Genomic DNA, 21733 nt, shown 5'->3' on the forward strand with positions numbered 1-21733 from the left:
ATGATGTACACGATGCATGATGCATGTATGCCATTTATTCAAGATGCATCTATCATGCTTTGCATACTTGTTGTTGTTGTTTATTCTCTTTATAAGCTTATAACTAACTTGTACTAGGCACTGCACAAGCAACATCGTTCTCTGCCCTCTTGTCATTACACATAAAACCATTTCCATATCCACTCTTATATATACAACGATCATCGGTTGGTTCAATACATGGTTTATTTTACAACTTAAAAGCGCTTGCTATATTATCTTTGACTTCTTTATACGAGAGAAAATTGCATAATTTGTATGATAAGTTTTCTTTTTACAGTAGTGTATTAAATTATATAATTAAACATACATATAATTAGCAGAGCGACAGTTAAATGTGATAAAAAATCGAATCGAATTTGACATTCTATTTTACCTTCAATTCCAATGACCTACGCAATAACTTTAATAATGCGCAAAGAAGCTTAAAAAGAGAATAATGGAAAGTATAAGAATTTCTTCTATTTAAAATTGTTTTCTTTTGCTTAGAAACAGTAATATACCCCTACCTTTTTGAAGGCTTTTCTTGACCTATAATTTGTTTGGGGGAAATTAAAATCCAATGGTATTTTCACTATAATTGATGCAGTAAAACTAATGGCCAACATTTTACCATACACTTATTTCAAATAAATCATTGAGAAATAAAAAGCCTTGTCTAAATTGACCTATGGACGTTATGAATAGAAACATTTTTAATGCATACTGATAAAAAAATCTTGAAAAACAATATACATAAAAAACAGGCTAAAAATGTTGATTGGAATAATAAATATTACTTAAAAAGTTTTCTAGAAAATGATAATTTTTGTTTAAAGACGTATCAGACTATTTAGTTCGAAGAGAAATTTCTGTGATTCGTTTTTATAAAATTTAAAAGAATGATAAAGGTAAGTTTCGTGGTCAAGAAAAATGAAACTTTTATTGTGTGGCTTGATTTTCAAAAGAAAGCCATTGTCAACACAATACTTGTTAAAAATGGCTGGAAGCTTTGAAGCTTACAATTGTCGAAAGGGTTGAAAAATGACAAAGAGCTATCTTGAATTTCATTTACGTTTTGTCTTGTTAATAATTTTGTTTTAACGAATAAAAATTTATAATTCATCACTCTAATTTAATAATTCAAAACTCAAGTCAAGGTATTAAAAAATCTCAACAAACAGAAAGAATGATAGTATCGTTTCAGTGAGTGCTCACAATTTATTAATAAAAACATTTTTCATTCTGCACTGCGCTTCCATATTTTTATAATTCACCAGAAATCGGTCTTACAATATCACGAGCTTTAACAATTCCTACCAAATTGATTCAATTTGGTAGGACAATTTGAGGTAAAACAATTTTTAAAACTACTTCAAAATTTCGAGACAATCGATTATTAAAATTTAAAATTAATTATAAAAATAATAATAATTGGGTTTTACCTCCGTTTCGCTGACATATATGATTTTAACAGAGGCCACCCACATCATTATTTGTTAATCTTTATTTATTAAATTACATTCATATATACAATTACATTTATGTAATTTTAATTTTAATTGCTCACACTGCCGCTGCCTGGATTCGAGCCCGCAACCTAAGTCTAAGTTAGCAAACGGTCAAAGTCTTATGCCTAGACCGCTCGCCCTTTTAGGCTCTACATAAAATTAATTACTGGCAATTATTTACCAAATTTTTTCCACATAAGAAGAAAAAGATTCAAAAATTTTCTACATGCATTATGCGGGGTGCTGATAACTTCTGTGTACATTAATGTAATTTTATTACTGTCGCTTTCAAAATGATTTTTTATTTATGGTAGTTTTTCCATCCATCCAAAAGGTTCTTCAAAAACAAATATTAATCAATATTCAATATATCAAGTGGTAATTTTGCGTTCAAGGAGATATTTTTATATATTCAAATTAGATCACTTTTGTGCACTAAAATGTTTAATTGAAAAATGAAAAAACAAAATGAAAGAGGGTTACTTTCACATCTTTATAGTATTAAATGTAAATTAGGTAATCAAAAATACAATTCTATATTAATGAAACAAAAATTTAAATATGAAATGCTTGTACATTTTAAAACGTGTGTAGGTGTGGTGTGTGTTTTCACATTGTTTTTGTCTTGCCTCTGACTTAATTCATTTGCCTTTTGTGCTTGTTATTCATTATAAGATGAAACCCATTGAAAATTATAGCTAGATTAAATTTTTTCCCTGTAAAAAAATAAATACTATTCAAAAAGGGCGTTGAATGCTGCTGATTTATACAATTGAAAACAGAACCAAACATGTTCCTTGAATTTTTAAGGGTTTTCAATGGGTGTGGATATTTTAAAAAGTCGATAAATGTTTGATAAAAGCGACTTTTCTATATAACAGTTTTAGCATACAATAACCTCATAAACAGTACAATATCAAGAAAGCTCCAAATGGTTTTCCGATTTTTCGGTTTTCGAGTGAAGACGTTTTAACCAACTGGACTCTATTACATTATTATAGGTGCTAGCTCCTTGTAATATAACAAACACATGCTAAGCTAAATAATGTAGCGGTTGAACTGTTGCATCATTTGCTGAAAGCGGTGATTCCTTTATTTTATTGTCTGGAAAGCTTTTGCATACGGCTTCGCTCGTGATAATGATTCATTTCAATGTATTCCATAAATTATTCCATACAGTTTCCAGATTCTTCTTTTATAGATATTATATGGTAAAAAACCGGAGTGATTGATTTTCCTTTTTTGATTAGTGTATATCATGTATGTATGATATACACTTAATAGAAATTGAATGCCAATTTTCATATTTTATAGAAATCTAACGTTATTAGTAGTTCTGTATCAAATATTCTTTCAAAGATATTTTATTTTGTAAGAAAATCTATTATACTGGTTTTTCTTTAGAAATGTTGCCACATAAATCATTGTTTCAAATATTTCGTACCTTTCGTACAACGATAAAATATAGTTTCAGACTTTCAATTTATAAAGAAGCATTCCTTACATATCGGTTGTGAGAAGAATAATTAAAATTCTCTGTAAATATTATAAAAATTATAACTATTTAACCACATGAAGTTAACCTTAGTACCATGACAAACATGCAAACGTTGATCTATATTTGTCTATAAAATTACTAACATGGGTTCTCCATATACAAAATTCACACCCCCTTTTTAACCCTTTAAGGGTAGTATTTTAGAAAAGGGTAGTAATTCTTATCGGATGCCTACGTCATGCAAATAATACACCCTCCAAGTTTCAGTTCTCTACGATCAGCGGTTTTAGGCTGGGCAATGATCCGTCAGTCAGTCATTCATGACAAAGCATTTTATATGTATAGATTAAATACTGATTGAATACAAGGTAAGTACTTTATTTATCTAATATATTGTTGCTACGACAATTTCTAGAACAATATTGGTTAAAAAAACATTTAAACGAAAAATAAAAGTTTAATTCATTATTCCAAAGAATATAGAAAAAGCGCAGTTAGAAAAATCTTTTATGTTGAGGTAAAACTTCTAAAATGTCTCTCTCAAATACTCCTATTTGCTTGCAATATTAAAAAAGCGTGGAATAAAAGTTGAGATAAAAATCTATACTGTGACCATTATATCGATAAATGAAAAGCAAAAGCAAAAAGTTTCATTATATCGAATTACGATATAAACATGAATTTGAAGCTCCGGGGTAAAGAAGGAAATTCGTAGTGGGCAATATGTCTCAGACTTCTGTATTATTTATTAATTCATTAGTTCATTTTTGATGGACAAAATGTCTTGAAAAGAGAAAAGTCAACTTTTAAAAATAGAGCCAAGAAAAATAAATTTGCTGGTTCATCGCAGATTTTTTCTAATTTAACAAACTTTTTCAATTTTGTAGAAAAAATTTAGACATTATTCTAAGTTCGAATTTTATAACTTTCCAGCGATGCCATGTATAAATGCTTACACAAAATTCACAAGATTAGATTGTGATGAGGAGGCAAATAGCTTATGAATTTATATAGAAAACTACGTTTCAAACAGTATGGTATAGGGTGAGTAGGCTGCGGAGGAGTGAAGTCGAGTCGATGTTTTCTAGCACATAAAGGGGTTCAAAAACATATTATATACATAAAAAGAGGAATAAATGACTGAATGTACATATATATGGAGTTTTAAAAGATGCATCGTCAGCGGAATGAAGGCCAATGTTAGTACGACCGACGCCGGCGTCGAAAGCGGCACCACTTATGAACATCACAGACATATAAAGATTACCTACTTCGCTTAATTGATGTTAAAAAATATAGAGCTTTTTTGCAATTGTCTTTTTAAGTTTTTTTTTACAACAAAAATATCTGTTGTAGAGGATACTTTTTTTTTACAAAATTGTTTTGAATATATCTGCATATTTATGATGAGGGCAATGTTCTATTAGATTTATTTATTTTTGTATTTTCTATAATTAAAAAGAAGCGAAGTATTTTTAATGAAATTAAACATTTATGATTTTTACATTTTTAACATTACATTTTACAAAGGACTTTAATGAAATGTCTTTTCTTACTCTGGAAGAAATATTCAAACTTCAGATCTTAGGTTAGGTTAGGTTAGGTTATATTGGCTGTCCACGAAGGACACACTTAGGCTATAGAGCCCATTGTGATACCGTATATATGTTTTACCACCTTTTCGCTGATAATCATTTATCAGCTCCTCAATTTCACCTCCTTCATGCATATACCATGCACTACACCAGCCTATCACAACTATTAATTAAATTAATTTTGTTGCGATGGCGGGAATCGAACCCGGCAACTTCAGCTCTTAGTTTTCGATATATTTTATCTAGAAGTTACGATTTTAATATTTCAAAAATTTGTTTTGCATGATTATTATCCTTTATAGAATTTGTATATGGTAAAGTAAAAAGTTTATATGATTTTGTACTGTTCGTTTTTGGTAATTTATTAATGCTTTATGATTTGACCCAGATAGATGATTATCAGATTATATGTAAACTGATTTTTTCTTGTTAAAAAATGTATACCGATATAATTATTATAAAAAAACAAACATTTAAAAATAATAAAATCTTTTTATTTTAAATGAAATAGTCGGGTTAACAGTGTTTGCTTATTGATAAACTATTGAATTACTTTGAACTTGTATAACCAACTCAAATATAATACGAACATAGAACAAATCACTATTACTTGTATTGTTATCTAGTTTATATGGTTCGTTGTTCTACCAACTTCTTACATTATTGTCTCTTTTTGTCTATACAATTTTGTACTTTGTCCGATGAGCTATGTAAAATTAAACAATATAGTCACAAATCCAGAAATAGTAGTTAACAAATTTCAGATCTCAGTTTTCGGGATATTTTATCTAAAAGTAGAGATTTTATTGTTTCCAAATTTTTTGTATAATACACTTTGCCGAGAGATCGATGTGCTACCATATTCTGTAATTCACTTAAAATGCAAAATGAAAGTGTTTTTTCTTGAATTTTCTAGGGAACCTCTTGAAATAAATCATCATAATGAGAATTTGTTGATATCGTCCCATACGCTTTCGCTTAATTCTGAGTCCAACCTAAGTCAGTATAATATATAGCACTATGTTCAAAATTTAAACTTTTTTTATCAGGAAGATTCAGAGAAATAATTGACAGGCAAGAGAGTGGAGGGACATGGGAAGATCGTATAGAAGTGCCGTTTTTGATCATAAAAATTAATTTATACTAAAAAAACTTTTCAAAACAAAAGTTGTTTTTCTGTAAAAAAAACATTTTTGTTTTAGGAAGTTTTCTACATTTCTCACCGTTTAAATTCTGGGTCTCCTGTAAACTACCCTTCCTCTTTTTCCGATTTTGCTCAAAAACAATAAATCTCTTCGTCTCCTTAATTAATAGGTATACATCAGTTTATATTATAAGTGCACAACCAAATTAAGATATCGAACATTAAAATTTTTTATTTATCTAGATTTCTCTTAGAGGGGCGTATGTGCAAAAATATCCACATATGATATTATACTCTAGTGCGTTTTATATACGGGAATTATTACATATTTGGAAACACTGACTTTGACAGTGAGACATTAACGAATAAAAAAAATGTATATGTATCAAATATGCTGGAAGCGATGAAAAAATCAGCTCAATCGGAATCCGGGAAGTTGATCTAATTTGATTTGCCAGATTTGATTACAGACAGACAACAGGACAGGTGAAACAAAATAAAAGCTCGTAATAATATCTATTCAAAGTATATGATTCTGCATAGTAGGTATGCCGTTGATTTTTCAACTAGTAATTTTCGTATTCGAAGAAGTAAAGATGAAAACAACAATGTTTTTTGATGATAAAAAGTTTTTTATTGAACAATTGTACTTACAAAGTTTTACTTCTTCTCATATTATTATAAAATCATAATTATTATTACGAATTAATAAAAATGATTGTACTACGATGTACTTACGGGAAGACTACGACTGAACGTTATTATTGTCATAACTGTGTATACTGTTTAGTTATTATGGCACAAAATATCATCTGAAGTTTTCCACTCTAGATTATATACTTCTTAATTAAAATTTTGTAATCATTTTAGAAAAGAAAATTTTTTTTCTTTAATATAATAATAAAATTGTTACATCGTTTTGGTTTGTTATGTTCTTCAAATAATTATTCTTTGTTATTGAAATTATGAAATTAGATGAAAGCTAGTCATTTTTCTAAAGATTTCTTTAAAGTTTCAGTGAATGTAGATTCAGAAAATATTAAACAAAATTTAGTTCACAAACCTATTTAACCTTCTTACATATAATGTAAAAACTTGGAAACCGCGGCAGAAAAGATATGGTAACGTAATGCTTCTTCAACATTTAAATTTACTGCTTATATTAAATTACTTACATCGTGTTTCTTACACTTTGCAATGAGTGCAGAAAAATGCATTTATCAACTTAAATCATTTTTACGTCTCAGTTTTTAACAATTAATTACCTATTTTCTGTATTTTCTGTCAAAAAAATGGAGTAAATGATTTTTTTTTTCAAAGTAATAAAATTTGGCACCGTTTTGTTTTTAACCGACTTCAAACAAAGAAGGAGGAAGTTATCAATTCGACTGTAGTTTTTTTATGTGTGTTACTTTAGAACTTTTGACTGGATGAACCGATTTAGATGATTTTTTTATCTGTTTGAAAGCTGGTGCTTCCCATGTAGTCTCAATCTAAATTGGTCCAGTTCTGACAACGGTATCCATGAGAAAACCAAAGGTCTTAAATTTGCATTAAGTATGCACGACAAGATGATGAATAACTCAATATCACACCAACCGATTTCGATGATTTTTTTTTTTTAGTGTCAAATTAGTAAGTTTACTTCAGATTCACTAAAAATAAAGAAATAAAAAAAAACTTTTAACAAAAAGAAAATCGACTTCAAAAGAAAAACTTTTCCAAAACAAATTAATATGCATTAAAAAGGAAAAAAATAACGATAATATAATGTAGTTAAAATTATTGTTATTTTTGGAGTCGGTGTCAGCCAAGCTAATGTAGCAAACTGTTCTTTCAGAGTTGTTTCCTTGGCTGACACCGACTCCAAAAATAACAATATTAACATATTAATTTGTTTTGGAAAAGTTTTTCTTTTGAAGTCGGTTTTCTTTCTGTTAAAATTTTTTTTTTATTTAATCTGATGGACGTTCTAGATTTGCCAAATATTTATACCATTAATGCCATACTCAGTTTTTTATTTAGGGCAATTTTAAAAGTGAGACAATTTCAAAACATTTTTTGACGTGGTTCGCTCCACTTTCAACCATGATGAAAATCGGATATAGACATACATAAGTTGATATCTTTTACGCAAAACATGTACAAATAATTATTTTTTCTTTTTTTTTGCATTCTTCCGTTAACAATACTTAAAAATTAATTATTTCGGAATGTCCAATCTGAATGAGTGTTAAATGAAAATATTTGATGAAAATTAAAAAATTGTTTTTGGTAAAATTATGCTTATATTTAACAAGAATAATTGAATAGTGTAATGAATATAAGTTTAGTTGTTTTCATACTTTTAAATTTATTTATTATTTACAAAAAATAATAAATCTTTACAGAAAATGTCGACACAGTTGAACTCTTTTAATTATTATGAAAAAAAAAATTCGTAGACAAAAATAAACTATAAAAATATTAAGTGAAAAAATAATTAGACACTCAAAATTTAAACAATAGATGCCTACCTGCTATATGTACTAAATTATATTAAAATTGCACGTAAAAATAATTGCACGTGTGCAACAATATAGAAAAAAGCCTAGTTTTTTTTTTCTATATCGTTATTATTTATTATTTCTTATTTTTTCCGTCTCCATAATATTTTTTTTGTGTCTATTAATAGAGACAGAGTAAAGAGAAAGAGAGGTGTGTGTTGTTTGGTGCCTATGTTATTGAATCATGTCTGGGTAATTTAAAAAATAAAAAAGCCCTGACAAAGCACATGATGTCGCTGTCACCATAGCTGAGGTATAATACTAACTGTTGCAGTAGTGCTTGGTATATATACCATATGTATTTATGTAATATCAGCCTAGTAAGTTGTATAATAAGTATACCACTAATTATAAAAATGAATAAAATATTATATTAAAAAAAAATTTTAGTTTTTCAAATAATAAAAAAAATAAGACTGATGTTTGACTGAGTGTTACAGTCTCAATTGGTTTAGACGGTTGCAATTTTTATTATATAATAAATATAGTAGAAATAGTGAAATAATATACAAATACAGAATTTAATATATAGTTAGGACAAGTCGTGTTACTTTACTTTAAATGGTGTTCTTTTTGAAGATAAAAATCAAGAACGGATATTTTAGAGTACTCTTTCAATTCCATTTCATTTGGCTAATACGTTGTAATTATTAGACATACAATTCTATTAACCCCTGAAGTATCTATTTATAAAATGGTTTCCAAATAAATTCTGGGAATTTAGCCCATGATCAGTATTCAAAACCAAGTACCATTTTAGTTTCTTTAAAAGTTTAAAAACTACAAATATTATCGAAAGAATTTTTAATTGTTTTTATCCCATATATGAAATATATTAAGGTATAATAAGTTTAGTCCCAAATTCACTAATTAGCCCATTCTCGGTTGTCTGTCTGTCTGACAACACGATAACTCAAAAATGAAAAAAGATATCAAGCTGAAACTTTTACAGCGTGCTCAGGAAATAAAAAGTGAGGTTGAGTTCGTAAATGAGCAACATAGGTTAATTGGGTCTTGAAGCTTGAAAACCGTTAAAGATAGAACAAAAGTTTAAATGTAAAAAATTTTGTTTATAACAAAATAAACAACTTTTGTTTCGAACAATTTTTCGAAAACATTACTGTTTATCCATGGGGGGGGGGCAAATTATATAGTATGTAGGTTTTGTGAATATTAATGGCTATCAAAGAGTGGTCGTCTCTCTTTACTTACATGACGTGAAAAAAAAAAGATTCCATAATCAACACTGTCTATACATGGTATTTCAACAATTAGCTCAGTTTATGCTGATTTTTATATTTGCCGCGCAATTAAGACGAATATTACGACACCTGAGGCATGCTAAAAGTCATTTAGGCTACGTATTAACGTACTAAAGACACACATTCATCTGTAAGTACAGTATGTGCAAGAGAAAAAGAAGCTTCCTTCTAGCCTGGCTGAATAACTAAATTAAAATATTTGAATTAAAACGATTAAAATATGTAAAAAAAAAAACATCCTGTATATTTAAAAGCACTCTTTATAATTTACTAATTCAAGTTGATAAGTGCCTCATATGTCTATGTTACTCTAGTTGTGAGCTTGATTAAAGAAACACTTGCTTAGACAAACATACATATTATTATAACTATAGTTATTAATATTTTTATATAGGCTGCATACACCGCAGATAGATTTTAAGGGCTTCCATGAATTTTGATTTATTTTTTCGCTTATATACCCAAATATTAGTTACAAACTTTCATTTGCTTTTTTTGACATTTATACCTCGCAGTGAAAGCTGATTATCAGACTTAATAAAGCGTTTATTTTAATATTATTGAAAAAGATACAAAATCACAAAATATGACAGTTTGACAATAGATCCTCGAACAAAGTGTAGTAAAACTAATAAAAGGAAATAAATATTAGACTACATATTTAAAAAACAATCAGTAATAAATAAATAAGTTAGTTTTTTTGAATGACAGTAAATTAAAAGTGTCACATATCACAGATGGAACTCACTGTTTATCACAAATGATAGGATTGCTCAGATGTTCGGGCGTCCTGATACCTGTGTGCGAGTCACAGAGGCTGATCATAATTCTGTCCCTGCCTGGTTAAATGTTCAATATAATTGTCGCGTGACCAGCGAATCGTGTCTGACACCATCAACCGTGCCACTGTCTGCGCATATTTCGGGGATATTTCTAGTGACTTCGTAACCCAATAGTTCTGAGCTAGCGAGGACCCGAGCAAACCAACGACAAAAACATCCAATGAGACACTTTTACCATTGGAAGATAACTTAGCAGTTATATTTTGGGGCAAACTCAAATGGAATGCAGATGTCAACGAGTTTAACTTTCTTACTAGTCCCATTCGGAACCACCAGGTCAGGGCGAAGAGTATTCTCGTTACTTGTACGATGTACGCTGGTTACTTGTCTGTTGATTATGAATTTGCAAACTGTCCAAAAAAAAGTTTGTTTTACCTTTATCATATCAGTACAGTTTGTTTTCCTGGAGGAACTATTTTCTAAAACATATCTTAATATCACAATTCTTAAAAAAATGCAATTAAAATAAACGTTTCAATTATTAAAATATTTGTTGAAGTTTGTGTGAAACACTAAAATAATAATTTGAATAAAACAATAATAAAGTTTCTTGTAATTAAGCATCAATATAAATAGAATACTCAGGGGATGTGAAATGTCATTCCAATTACATGCATCATCAATAAAATAACCCCTTTAAAACAACTGTAAAACTCATTTTGTGGATCATATAGTGTTACAGATTGTATTGTTGGAAATGATAACACAGATTCTGTCTTATTGTTATTGAATCCATATCTTTTGAACTCACAAGTTTTGGTTTGAAATTGAAAATTTAATTGGATATTTATTATTTTCACTGAATATAAGAAATTTGCCTTAATTAGTTAATGTCAATGTATTGTTTTCAATTATAATATATATATATAGTATGAATACTACAATTCCGACTACAATGGGAATTGTGCTAAATTTAGTACTTGCTGCACGAAAACAGTAATTTGAATACAATTGATAAATATTGCAATGTCAATTAGATATTTATTCTTGCTCGGAAGTCGTACATCAAGACTTAATAAATCCCTCATTCGTAAAAAAAAACTATATATAATTCGTGCAGATTGTTTTTTTATCCAGCGAAAAAATCACTCGTTGTTATTGCTTCTAGCGTGAATTGAGATTCTTCTAACTCGCAGTCAGAGCTTCCCTAAATATCATTGAAAGAAAATTTTAAGATTTCAATGAAAATATAGCAGTTTTGAATAAAACTTCAAAACAAAGCTACTAGACATAACCAAACACATATAGTTAGAATGGACAACGGTTTAAAGAAATGAAAATTTAGCGAGAGAAAAGGTATTTTCGCGAGAGAAAAGGTATTTTCGCGAGAGTACAGATGGCAGCTTTAAAATTGATAACATAAGTTTTGCTAAAAAAACAAATCGAAAGATATTTCCTAAAAATTGAGAAATAACATTCTTCTTTTATATGAAATTGTCGATAGCTTTAACTCCAATTAATTTTTGGACTAATGAATCTACGAATCATGATTTATCGGTATTAGTTTACCGATTTGATATAATTTTTTTGATTTGACAAAATCATAATGTTACATAATTTAATTTGAACGGCAAAAATTTAAAAACCTGGTATATGATGAACTTTACGTGGGGTATAGTTTTGATGCTATTCATAAACATAAACTATTAACTGATTTATGGTGCTTTGTTACAAGCAGTTGTAAAAGCTATGAGCACATGTATTCCCAGTTTTAATTATCCAGGTATTTTACACACTGTATCTCATTAAGTAGATATCTATACCCGACAAAACTTGACAGCATACAGATTGTTCCACAAAAATATTACACAAATCTGGCAAAGAAAATTTTTTGTTAATGTGAAAGGTCCATCAAACATCCTTTTAATTCTCCATTTAATTATTTTAAAATAATTTTTTTAAATTATTTGGAAAGTTTCTCACACAAATTGCTTGTTCATTTCCTTAAAAAAAAATTTTGATCACACAAATTAAATAATCAAACAATTTTTACATCCGGAAACATCATGTCCTAAAATATATAAATCGGCATTATTAATACTTATATGTATATATTTGACATGATTGTCTATGCGAATCACCTTTATTAGGTCACCCTGTAAATTATTAAGGTTCAAACTAACAAACAAACACATATGCATATTATCCATACATTCCCAAGTATATTGTAACGACAATTCGCGTTGACGATCTTGAATGACATCATAGATTTTCGTGTCTCATTACGTTAATTGAACATAGTCTAGCATTACACTACTACCAGTTTAAGTTCATATATGGATGAATGTATATGACTATGGTTACACTATTTATATACCTATGTGTATGTATGACTATGGTTACACAACCATCAATGAACTGCATATATAACTAACTATAACTGATATAGGTAGTTGTTGTAAGCTAAAGAGACTACACACCTTCAACTTGTATTAACATCTATCTACCTTATTAATATTACCATATATACGAACCAACCCATTCTACTCTACTTTTAACAACCATACAAGGAACCATTTATGTAAAGTACATATTGTGCATTGAAAACTTTTCCACAAATACTTAACTAAACGAATTTGGAGTTCGAATGAACGAAGGAGGATAACACACTATAATGATTGTTTTCAAACATTATTAAATATATTTATGGCTAACAGTATGATAATATTCACAAATTGCAGTAATCTTATTCGACAAGATATTATAATACAACCTCGAGAGATAGTTCAGTTGTTAATATTGTTTTAGATTAATAATAATAGTTCATAATTATCGAGATTGAAAGCACTATAAATTATCGTATGAAATATATAAAATTATTAATGATCTATAATCAGTCCTATTTGCAGTGATAAGTTATAAACGCCCTAAAGGATCATTGCAATTCCATTTATTTACTTTGAATACAAAACAACACATCTATTGAGGTGCGTCTAAAGTAAATAAAATTTGCACGACCATTAGAAACTTCCATTCATAAAGCGAAAAGCTTCTTGAAATAATTGCTTGAAAGGAAAACAAATATTCTAACACACACATAGACTAGGTAGAAAATGTCACAACATTATCGCCATTATCCTAATATTGAAACAACCTATATAAAATACAATCCACCCACAATTCTACCTGCCGTTCCCGAGAACTTTAACAGAACACACAAACTTAACATTGAAGAGTGAGGGAGGTCTCATTGCTTGTGCTTGTACCTTGTGTAGTGAGTGTGTACTGTGTAGTATATGTTGACTTCATTAGATATTATGCTTTTATACTTCTATGATTCAATTACCAAGGTCTTTACCACTAAGGCATATGACGGTTATTATTATTATAGTTCAAGAGAGTTGCATCACACCAGTCAACCAACTCAGGCAACATCACGGCACACAGATGGTTACATACCTCATCAAATTTTAAATTCACTAGGATATGGTGTGCACATGGCAATAGCGTCGGGTACAAGATGTCTCATGAACCAGATTAATAAGTTGCTATTACTTTAAATGTAAAAATACATAGACGAGGGCTACTTTCCCCTTAATTTGAACAATAATTTTTCACAAAATTGCATTAAATTGAACAATTTTAAAAATATGCACATTTAAACCGTTCTCAAATTTGTGTCTTCTAGTTTTTTCTAGCGTATGCTATCTGCAGTTTTATAACTGAAAGAGTAACTCCGTTGCTTATTATCACATGTCTCTATTTAATGACTTTTCTTACATCTATTGACGAAGTGAATACAAACTAGTGAGGTATAATTTATAGTTGTGAGGTAAAGTGAGGTATAAACAACTGAATGGAAATTTCAATGTATTTCTCTAAAAAATTTATATAAATAAAATAAACCACTTTCAAATTATGAAATAATAAGAAACATTTTTAAAATAGAGATTCATCAAAATCTGTCCTTCATCAAAGTTGAGAATCAGTAAAATCTTTTACATTAACTGCTTTTTGTTAAAGATAATTTTAGTATAGAGATATAATCAAAAAAAAAAAAAAGATAGTCAGTATGATATGTTACAAATTTGGAATAACTGTGTTTCATTAATTATAGTATGAATAATTAAAATTGCATAATTTGTAAATTGAAATTAATCAAGGTTTTCAAATTTAATATCAAACGCCATTTATAAGAAGTTATACAAAATATCAGAATCACTTAGTTAATAATTAATTGTACAGATTTAACTATTATTATATAGATTTTTCGATTGGAAAAAGTTTTAGTTTTCTTGGTTATGGTGTAATATCTGTTGTTATATCATCGTCAGCATATTTCTGATGAAAATGGTGATGACGTAGCATTGCTGATGCGAATCTATAAGACTTTATCCCATCGAAAATCGTCTAACGTGCCTATGGAAGTTTTCATTTATTAATAAAGAAAATAGAATTAAGAAAGTTTGATTTAAAACAAAGAAACCCCTTGTAAATTTGTTTTGGACTATGCAAATTTTTCCGAAACGTCTAACCGAATGAATGAAATTTTTCAAGATAAATCATCAAAAACCAACTAAAATATTACACACATAAGGATTTTCCCTGAAACACATGATAGAAACGGTATATCGCACTATTAGTTTATATAACAGACAACCTCTTTTATTAATAATAGGCTTTAGTAGATAAAAATCTGAACAAAGGACTAATTAAATTTGGGTGTTTTTGGTTATCATTATTGTCTTGTATGTAAAATTTAAAGTATTATATTTGCACAGATAAGGACGAAATGTCATGTCCCAAGTTTATATTAAAGTCTTTTATAAAAATAAAAACAGAGTAGACAGTTTTTGTTTTTAATTAGAAAAAAAGATTATTTAATGTAAAAAGTAATGTAATACGATAAAAATTTTAAGTGGATATCACTTTTGTTTTAGAATGTAAAAAAATTAAAAATATGTAATTTCTTTGCGTGCAGTTATTATTAATATCAGTTGTCACTTTAATCATCTTTAACCGACATCAAACAAAAAAGGAAGAGGTTATCAATTCGACTGTATTTTTCTTTTGTGTGTTACCTCAGAACTTTCGACTGGATGAACCGATTTTGATTAATCTTTATCTATTTGAAAACTGGTGCTTCCCGAGTTGTCCCATTTCATGTTTGTCCAGTTCTGACAACGGCATCCATGAGAAAACCATAAAAGTCTTAAATTTGCATTAAGTTTGCACAAGAGGACACATAATTCAATATCACGCCAACCGATTTCGATGATTCTTTTGTTAGTGACAAATTAGTTAGTGTACTTCAGATTCACTAAAAATCATAAAATAAAAAAAAACTTTTAACAAAAACAAAACCGACTTCAAAAGAAAAACTTTTACAAAACAAATTAATATGCACTAAAAAGTACAAAAATAACGATAATATAATTTAGTTAAAATTATTGTTATTTTTGGAGTCGGTGTCAGCCAAGCTAATGTAACAAACTGTTCTGTCAGAGTTGTTTCCTTGGCTGACACCGACTCCAAAACTAACAATAATTTTAACTAAATCATATTATCGTTATTTTTTTACTTTTTCGTGCATATTAATTTGTTTTTGTAAAGATTTTCTTTTTGTTAAAAGTTTTTTATGTTATAATACAATATTGTCTTTGTTGATAAATAAATAATTGTGCTTTCAAAATGAAGGAAATTTTATTACATAAATGATGAAATCACTGTGTACATTGCAGTCCATTTTCATGAGGTTTTTATTAGAAATTTTTGTTATTAATTATAACCACAATTCATGACCATATTCATGAACAATAGTAATTCAAACTTATCATCAAACCACTATTTATTGAATACAATAAAAATTTTTTCGAAGATATAATAAAAGCTACACCAATTAAAACGGGAATAAAAACTAAAATAATATTAGAAAAAATGAAAGAAACAAAAAATAAAAATGAAATATGATTTTTGTTTAATCATTCCCAATTAGTATATATCCATATGGTATTACCATATGGTTCGATGTTCTGGAAGGGAAGGCCAAAATAATTTGTCACACATTTAGCGTCTAAAGTGACTGTTATAGTTGAAAATTTTTTCAATAACACGGCTTCCGGTCTCAAAGAAAAATTATTTGAGTTATTTTACGCATGCGAAAACTGCAATATAATTTAAAAACTACTATCTAAAAACAACTTCAGGAGCTATGCCGTTAATATTCCATGGTATCGTGAATTGTAACGAATACAAAAGCTTGTCTTAGCAAAAAAAATTTTAAAAATCTTATAGACTAGTCTTTAGCCCAAAAAATAGGTCGAGGCTATAATCTGGACACCAATTTTTAGAATCAAAAACATTTACAGTATGTTTCGATGATTCTTAATCACGTTTACTTTTCAAATAACAGGTTTTTTGTTTGTGACATAAAATCGAGCATGAAAAAGGTTTTGAAATGATTTTTACTTATTTTAGAGCGAGGCAGACTATTAAGAAGTCTATATATAGGTTGGGTCACTTAAATCTATGCATCTGAATATCTCGCTAGAGGCGTTACCTATTGAAAATGACATCTACAAAAGTTTGATGAGGGACATTATATTTTAACATCAAATTGGACCTAGTTCACCGGGTTACTTTAATAGTGAATTTAGATTCTAAACGGTAAGAGATAGAATAACACTTTAAATTAGAAAGTTGATTCTCGTAAAAATTTAACATTTTTTATTTAGATCATTTTTTCGAAAATCATCAGCTTTCGGAAGAAATGTGGCTTAAAAATTGTTCATTATTGCATTTAATCGAAAGAAAATACGCTTAAAGTTTATCGATAATTGCAAGTCAAAGTCATGGACACAGTCGAATGTCTTCCAATGCCCTTGACAACTTTTGGCTAACGCATCTTTCCGTAGTAAGCTTGTTTTCTTTCCATGCGATGATGACATATTTTTAAGTCGCATTTCTTCCGAAAGAAGACGATTTTCAAAAAAATGGTTAAGATGAAAAATGTTTGATTTTTAGGAGGATTTGTTTTTTATGAACTTTAAGTGTTATACCCCTTACCGTTAGGGTTTAAATTGGGTATTAAAGAAACCCGAAGAACTCGATCCAAGTTGAGGTCATTTATAATCGGTGGCGTCTCTGGCGAGATATTCATTTGCATAGATTAAAATGGCCCATCAAGTTTATCAAAATTATCGTTTCTTTCGAATAAGTTAAGAATATACGTTAAACAACTATCCAATATGCGATGCACTTTCAGTTTTGTATTGACATAAATGGCGTTCATAAAGGGGAAATGATTTAAATCAAATGGAAATTATCGGAGTGGACAAAAAAAAGTTTTTTGAAAGGATTCTAGCAATTAGTACGTGCGGCATGGAGGATGTCTTCACTCATTTTTCGGCCTAGACACTTGTCTATTGATATATAAAATGTTGCGAGGTCTCATGGAGTTTCATGAATTAAAAAAATGTATAAATAATTTCTAGCATGCATGCATCATAGTACGTTTCTGACCACTACTCAACATAACAAAAACTCAGTAATGACAAACAAGTATTTTCTATTCTATTTATGTTTTTCTTATCTCGTAGTTTGTTATTTTTATTTTCTCATGTTGCAAACATAATGTAAGTTAAAATTGATGAATTTGCACAATTTTCACAATTGTTATATGCTAGAATTATAGTTATTATTTGTTGTACAACTTTTTTGGCGATAAGACAAGAATTACATCAGTGTATAGAGTGCTCAAATATTATCGGAAAAAAGAATGGGAAAATGTATCTTATTAAATATAAAAAATGAATAATTTATAAATAAATTTCAAAATAAATTTTGCTATCGTCTGTATAAAAAAAATACACACAGGAATTCTCATCAATCGCTAAAGATTAAACGATACAAAATTATATTGAAACTATATTCGTAAAGAAATTTCAAAGCTTTTAAATCTTGACATTATTTCTACTAATTGAATCTAATATTTGCAAAATCAAAACTTGCAAATATTTAACAAAACTTTCAACTGATGCTAAAGGAAAGTTCTTCATGAATCATGAGGAATTTAATGACTATGGAGAAAATTTTGGAACACCAAGTATATAAATACAGTTATTTCATTGTTTTTTTATAACATAAATTTGTAGTAAATATACTAGTTGACAAATCTGTGCACTTCACACATACTAAATTTTATTTTATTTTTATTTATTGAATCGTGAAAAAACATAATTTTATTGTACTTGTTTAAATTTTTAAATGCAGTTTAAATTTTTAAATGTGTCATTCTGATTGAAAAATGATTATATGTCTGAATTACGTGTGATCCTGTGTCGAATGTGGCAAATTTAAATATTTATAAAATTAGCTTCACATAGGTATTTAAAGTTTATTGTTCTTTCAAAACAAATTTGAACATAGAATTTTGTATACAAAAAAAGTTTTGATTTTTAATTTTGCAGTTATTCAGTCATTTAAAGTTGTAATTTAGTCTACTAAAAATTGATTGCAAAGATTTAACAGATGAATATTGATCTCTATTTATTGTAAGTGTGAAAGTAAGGATGTTTGTTTGCTTGTTACGCTTTCCCGCCAAAAATAACGAATAGTTCTTAATGAATCTGTACAGCAATATAGCTCATACATCAGAATAACACATGAGCTATAAATTAGAAAGATAAAGATATTTAAAAAAAAATTAAAAAATTATTTAATTATATTCAATTTTTACAGAAATCTTTAACTTATGGTTCAAAATAATGATCACAGATAGAGAAAAATGATCATCATTTTGAACCATACATTAAAAATTTCTGTAAAAGATTAAAACATTAAATGTCAAAGAAATCATCGTCACCTTTTCTGGTATTCTCAATCAATTATGACTATTTTACAATTTAAAAAATCGAATCTGTGCATACCTTTTATACCTGCATAAAACAATGCCTTCAAGTGTTTTGGAAGGGGGATAAGTGAGATCAATAGAGGTGAAGGCTATAAAGCGGTGGTTTTTACTTTTAAGCCCAGTGAAGCGGGCGGGTACCAAACTAGTCTGTTATAAATTAATGTTGAATGTGGATAGATAGAACACAAATTTCAAATTGATTTTGATAATAAACTTTGCGTCATATCAGGTGTATAATTATCAATATCTGATCCAAAAAAGAATTCAGTTTGCATGAGTAGTTATTCCAACAATATTATGGTCTCGCTCATATTGATAAACTTGATTATGAGGGTGCATCTATGCCTGGACAGGTTCGATTTTACTCATTGATTAGTTAAAATGGCTACGTACCTGGATGTAAAAACGTCCGTTTTAAATCATTATCAAAGAATCAAAATTTGACTTGGATTATGTGTATCTAAATTTCAGCTGTAATATTGCGTCATAAATAATCGCTTTATATGGCAGCTGAACCTCTATATTATCAGAATATATGGCCGATTAATTTTCACTGCCAGCGTTGTTAAACACTATTTATTTACGTTTGATAGTGTAAATAAAATATAGAAGCAAGAGAAATAGAACCAGAATCAATAAAAAACCATTCTGTTTTCTTTTCGGGTTTCTCTTACAAGCAATGGCTTAGTTATATAATTAAAAATGCAAGTTTGTTACATAAGAGTAATATCTCTACCCGTATGTCTGAAGGAATCATCAACATATATGTCTGAAGGAATCATCAACATGTTTTCCTAGATAGTAAACTAGATAGTACCACAGACAATATGAATAAGTAGCATATGTAGTTGTAAACTACCTAATATAATTTCTTCACTTGGTGATCTAATAAAATATTATCACTATAGAGGGCGTTAATTAATTCTTGCTGTAAGTTCAAAAACAAAAACATTCTATTTTTGTTAACCGTTAACTGAAATTACAATGAAGGAGACTCGCTACCTTGTAGCCTAGTTCCTTACAGGTCCCACATTTGCTTACATTGTTCATTGCTCATACTTCAGTCTCTAGTCTCTGACTACCTTATGGGTTATTGTAGTAAAAACAACAATAGGGGATAATCATGATGTCAAATTTTCCATATTACCAATAAGAATGTAAAACTAGATTTGATATCATGACCAAATTTGAAAGTGAAATTAAAAAAATTGATTAAAAAACGAAGTAGTTATTAGCAATCAAAGATTGCATTAAAGGTTGTCCATCTCCTTTTGGAAAACAAAGTTTTTTTATGTGATCTTTATGGCGATACCCACGTATGACGTCACTAGCGGGTATCTTCTTCTTTGTTTAATTAGGAATTTTAACCTTTCATATCTTGCATACTAGTTAATATTTTTAAAAACCAACTCACTTTTCTATTAGTAAAGTGAGAATTCTTTATCTGAAGTGACAAGAAAAATTTAGTCCGATCCCCTATTATGGATGTCCTGCTGTATTATTTTGTATTTGACAAAATAAAAAATGATGCTCTATCTACAATAGGAGCAAACTGTATTGGCATATAATTGAATAATAAAATTACCTCCAACCTCTATTTATTACATAAAAAAGGGAACTTGATTTCGTAGACGAAGCTACTCATCAACTTGTCACCAGTTACATAGCTAATCTGGCGTGATTATGTGTTAGGTTAAATATTTTTATTACGCTCATGTAGTAAAGTATTACTAGTATTATAATAATGGGTAAGCAAAAACCAGAAGACAGTTATCATCTTTGGATTAGGATTATTCTTGAAATCAAACATTTTAATGTTTTAACTGGTGCGATTCTATACATACATACATCAAGCGAAAATGAGTTAGAATGGATATTTCCGTTGAAACATATTATAAATACCAAGCCAATGATACAGAATTATCCGTTGAGAAGCGTTTGTACTACCAAACAAATTAGTGGTTCTGCAATAGTTTTACTTCCAGCAGGTCGATTTATCTAAAAATGCAGATTGGCAATCTATATTAGTTCATAGAGATATTTTTCAACATATAAAGCTACCATACATACCCTACCCTAAAACAATAATTAAGTTTACATATGGTACATACCAAAATAATGTACCCAAGTCTTTTGTTTTCACAATCTGTGCCACTCAATCAGAGTCTTTTGTGTCTATCTATATACACTAACATTACAACACTATACTAATAATATACCTAGTTTAGTGCTGAGATGACGATGACGATGACATACAGAGTAAAAGCAACAGCGTCATCATAGTTTTACATGTACACATAACACTCACATAGCTAACCAAACCCAGTCAGTAGTCAATATAGTACCAACCTTCATCGTTATCTTTATAAAGACTTGGCGTTGTTCGATGTCGATGTCGTTCGTATGCTCGTGGTGTTGAGTTTAGTCAGTTAGTTGGTCGTTTCCTTTTGGTTTTATTCTATTTTG

At 28.7% G+C, this 21733-nt stretch overlaps 1 protein-coding gene across 1 annotated transcript in view; it reads right to left on the minus strand.

Moving 5' to 3' along the window:
* The window catches only part of LOC123306031, a 77654-nt gene that overhangs the window by 30776 nt on the left and 25145 nt on the right, over positions 1-21733 (minus strand). The window lies entirely within an intron of this gene.

Source organism: Chrysoperla carnea, chromosome 1 (assembly GCF_905475395.1).
Source record: "Chrysoperla carnea chromosome 1, inChrCarn1.1, whole genome shotgun sequence".
NCBI classification, from domain to species: Eukaryota; Metazoa; Arthropoda; class Insecta; order Neuroptera; family Chrysopidae; genus Chrysoperla; species Chrysoperla carnea.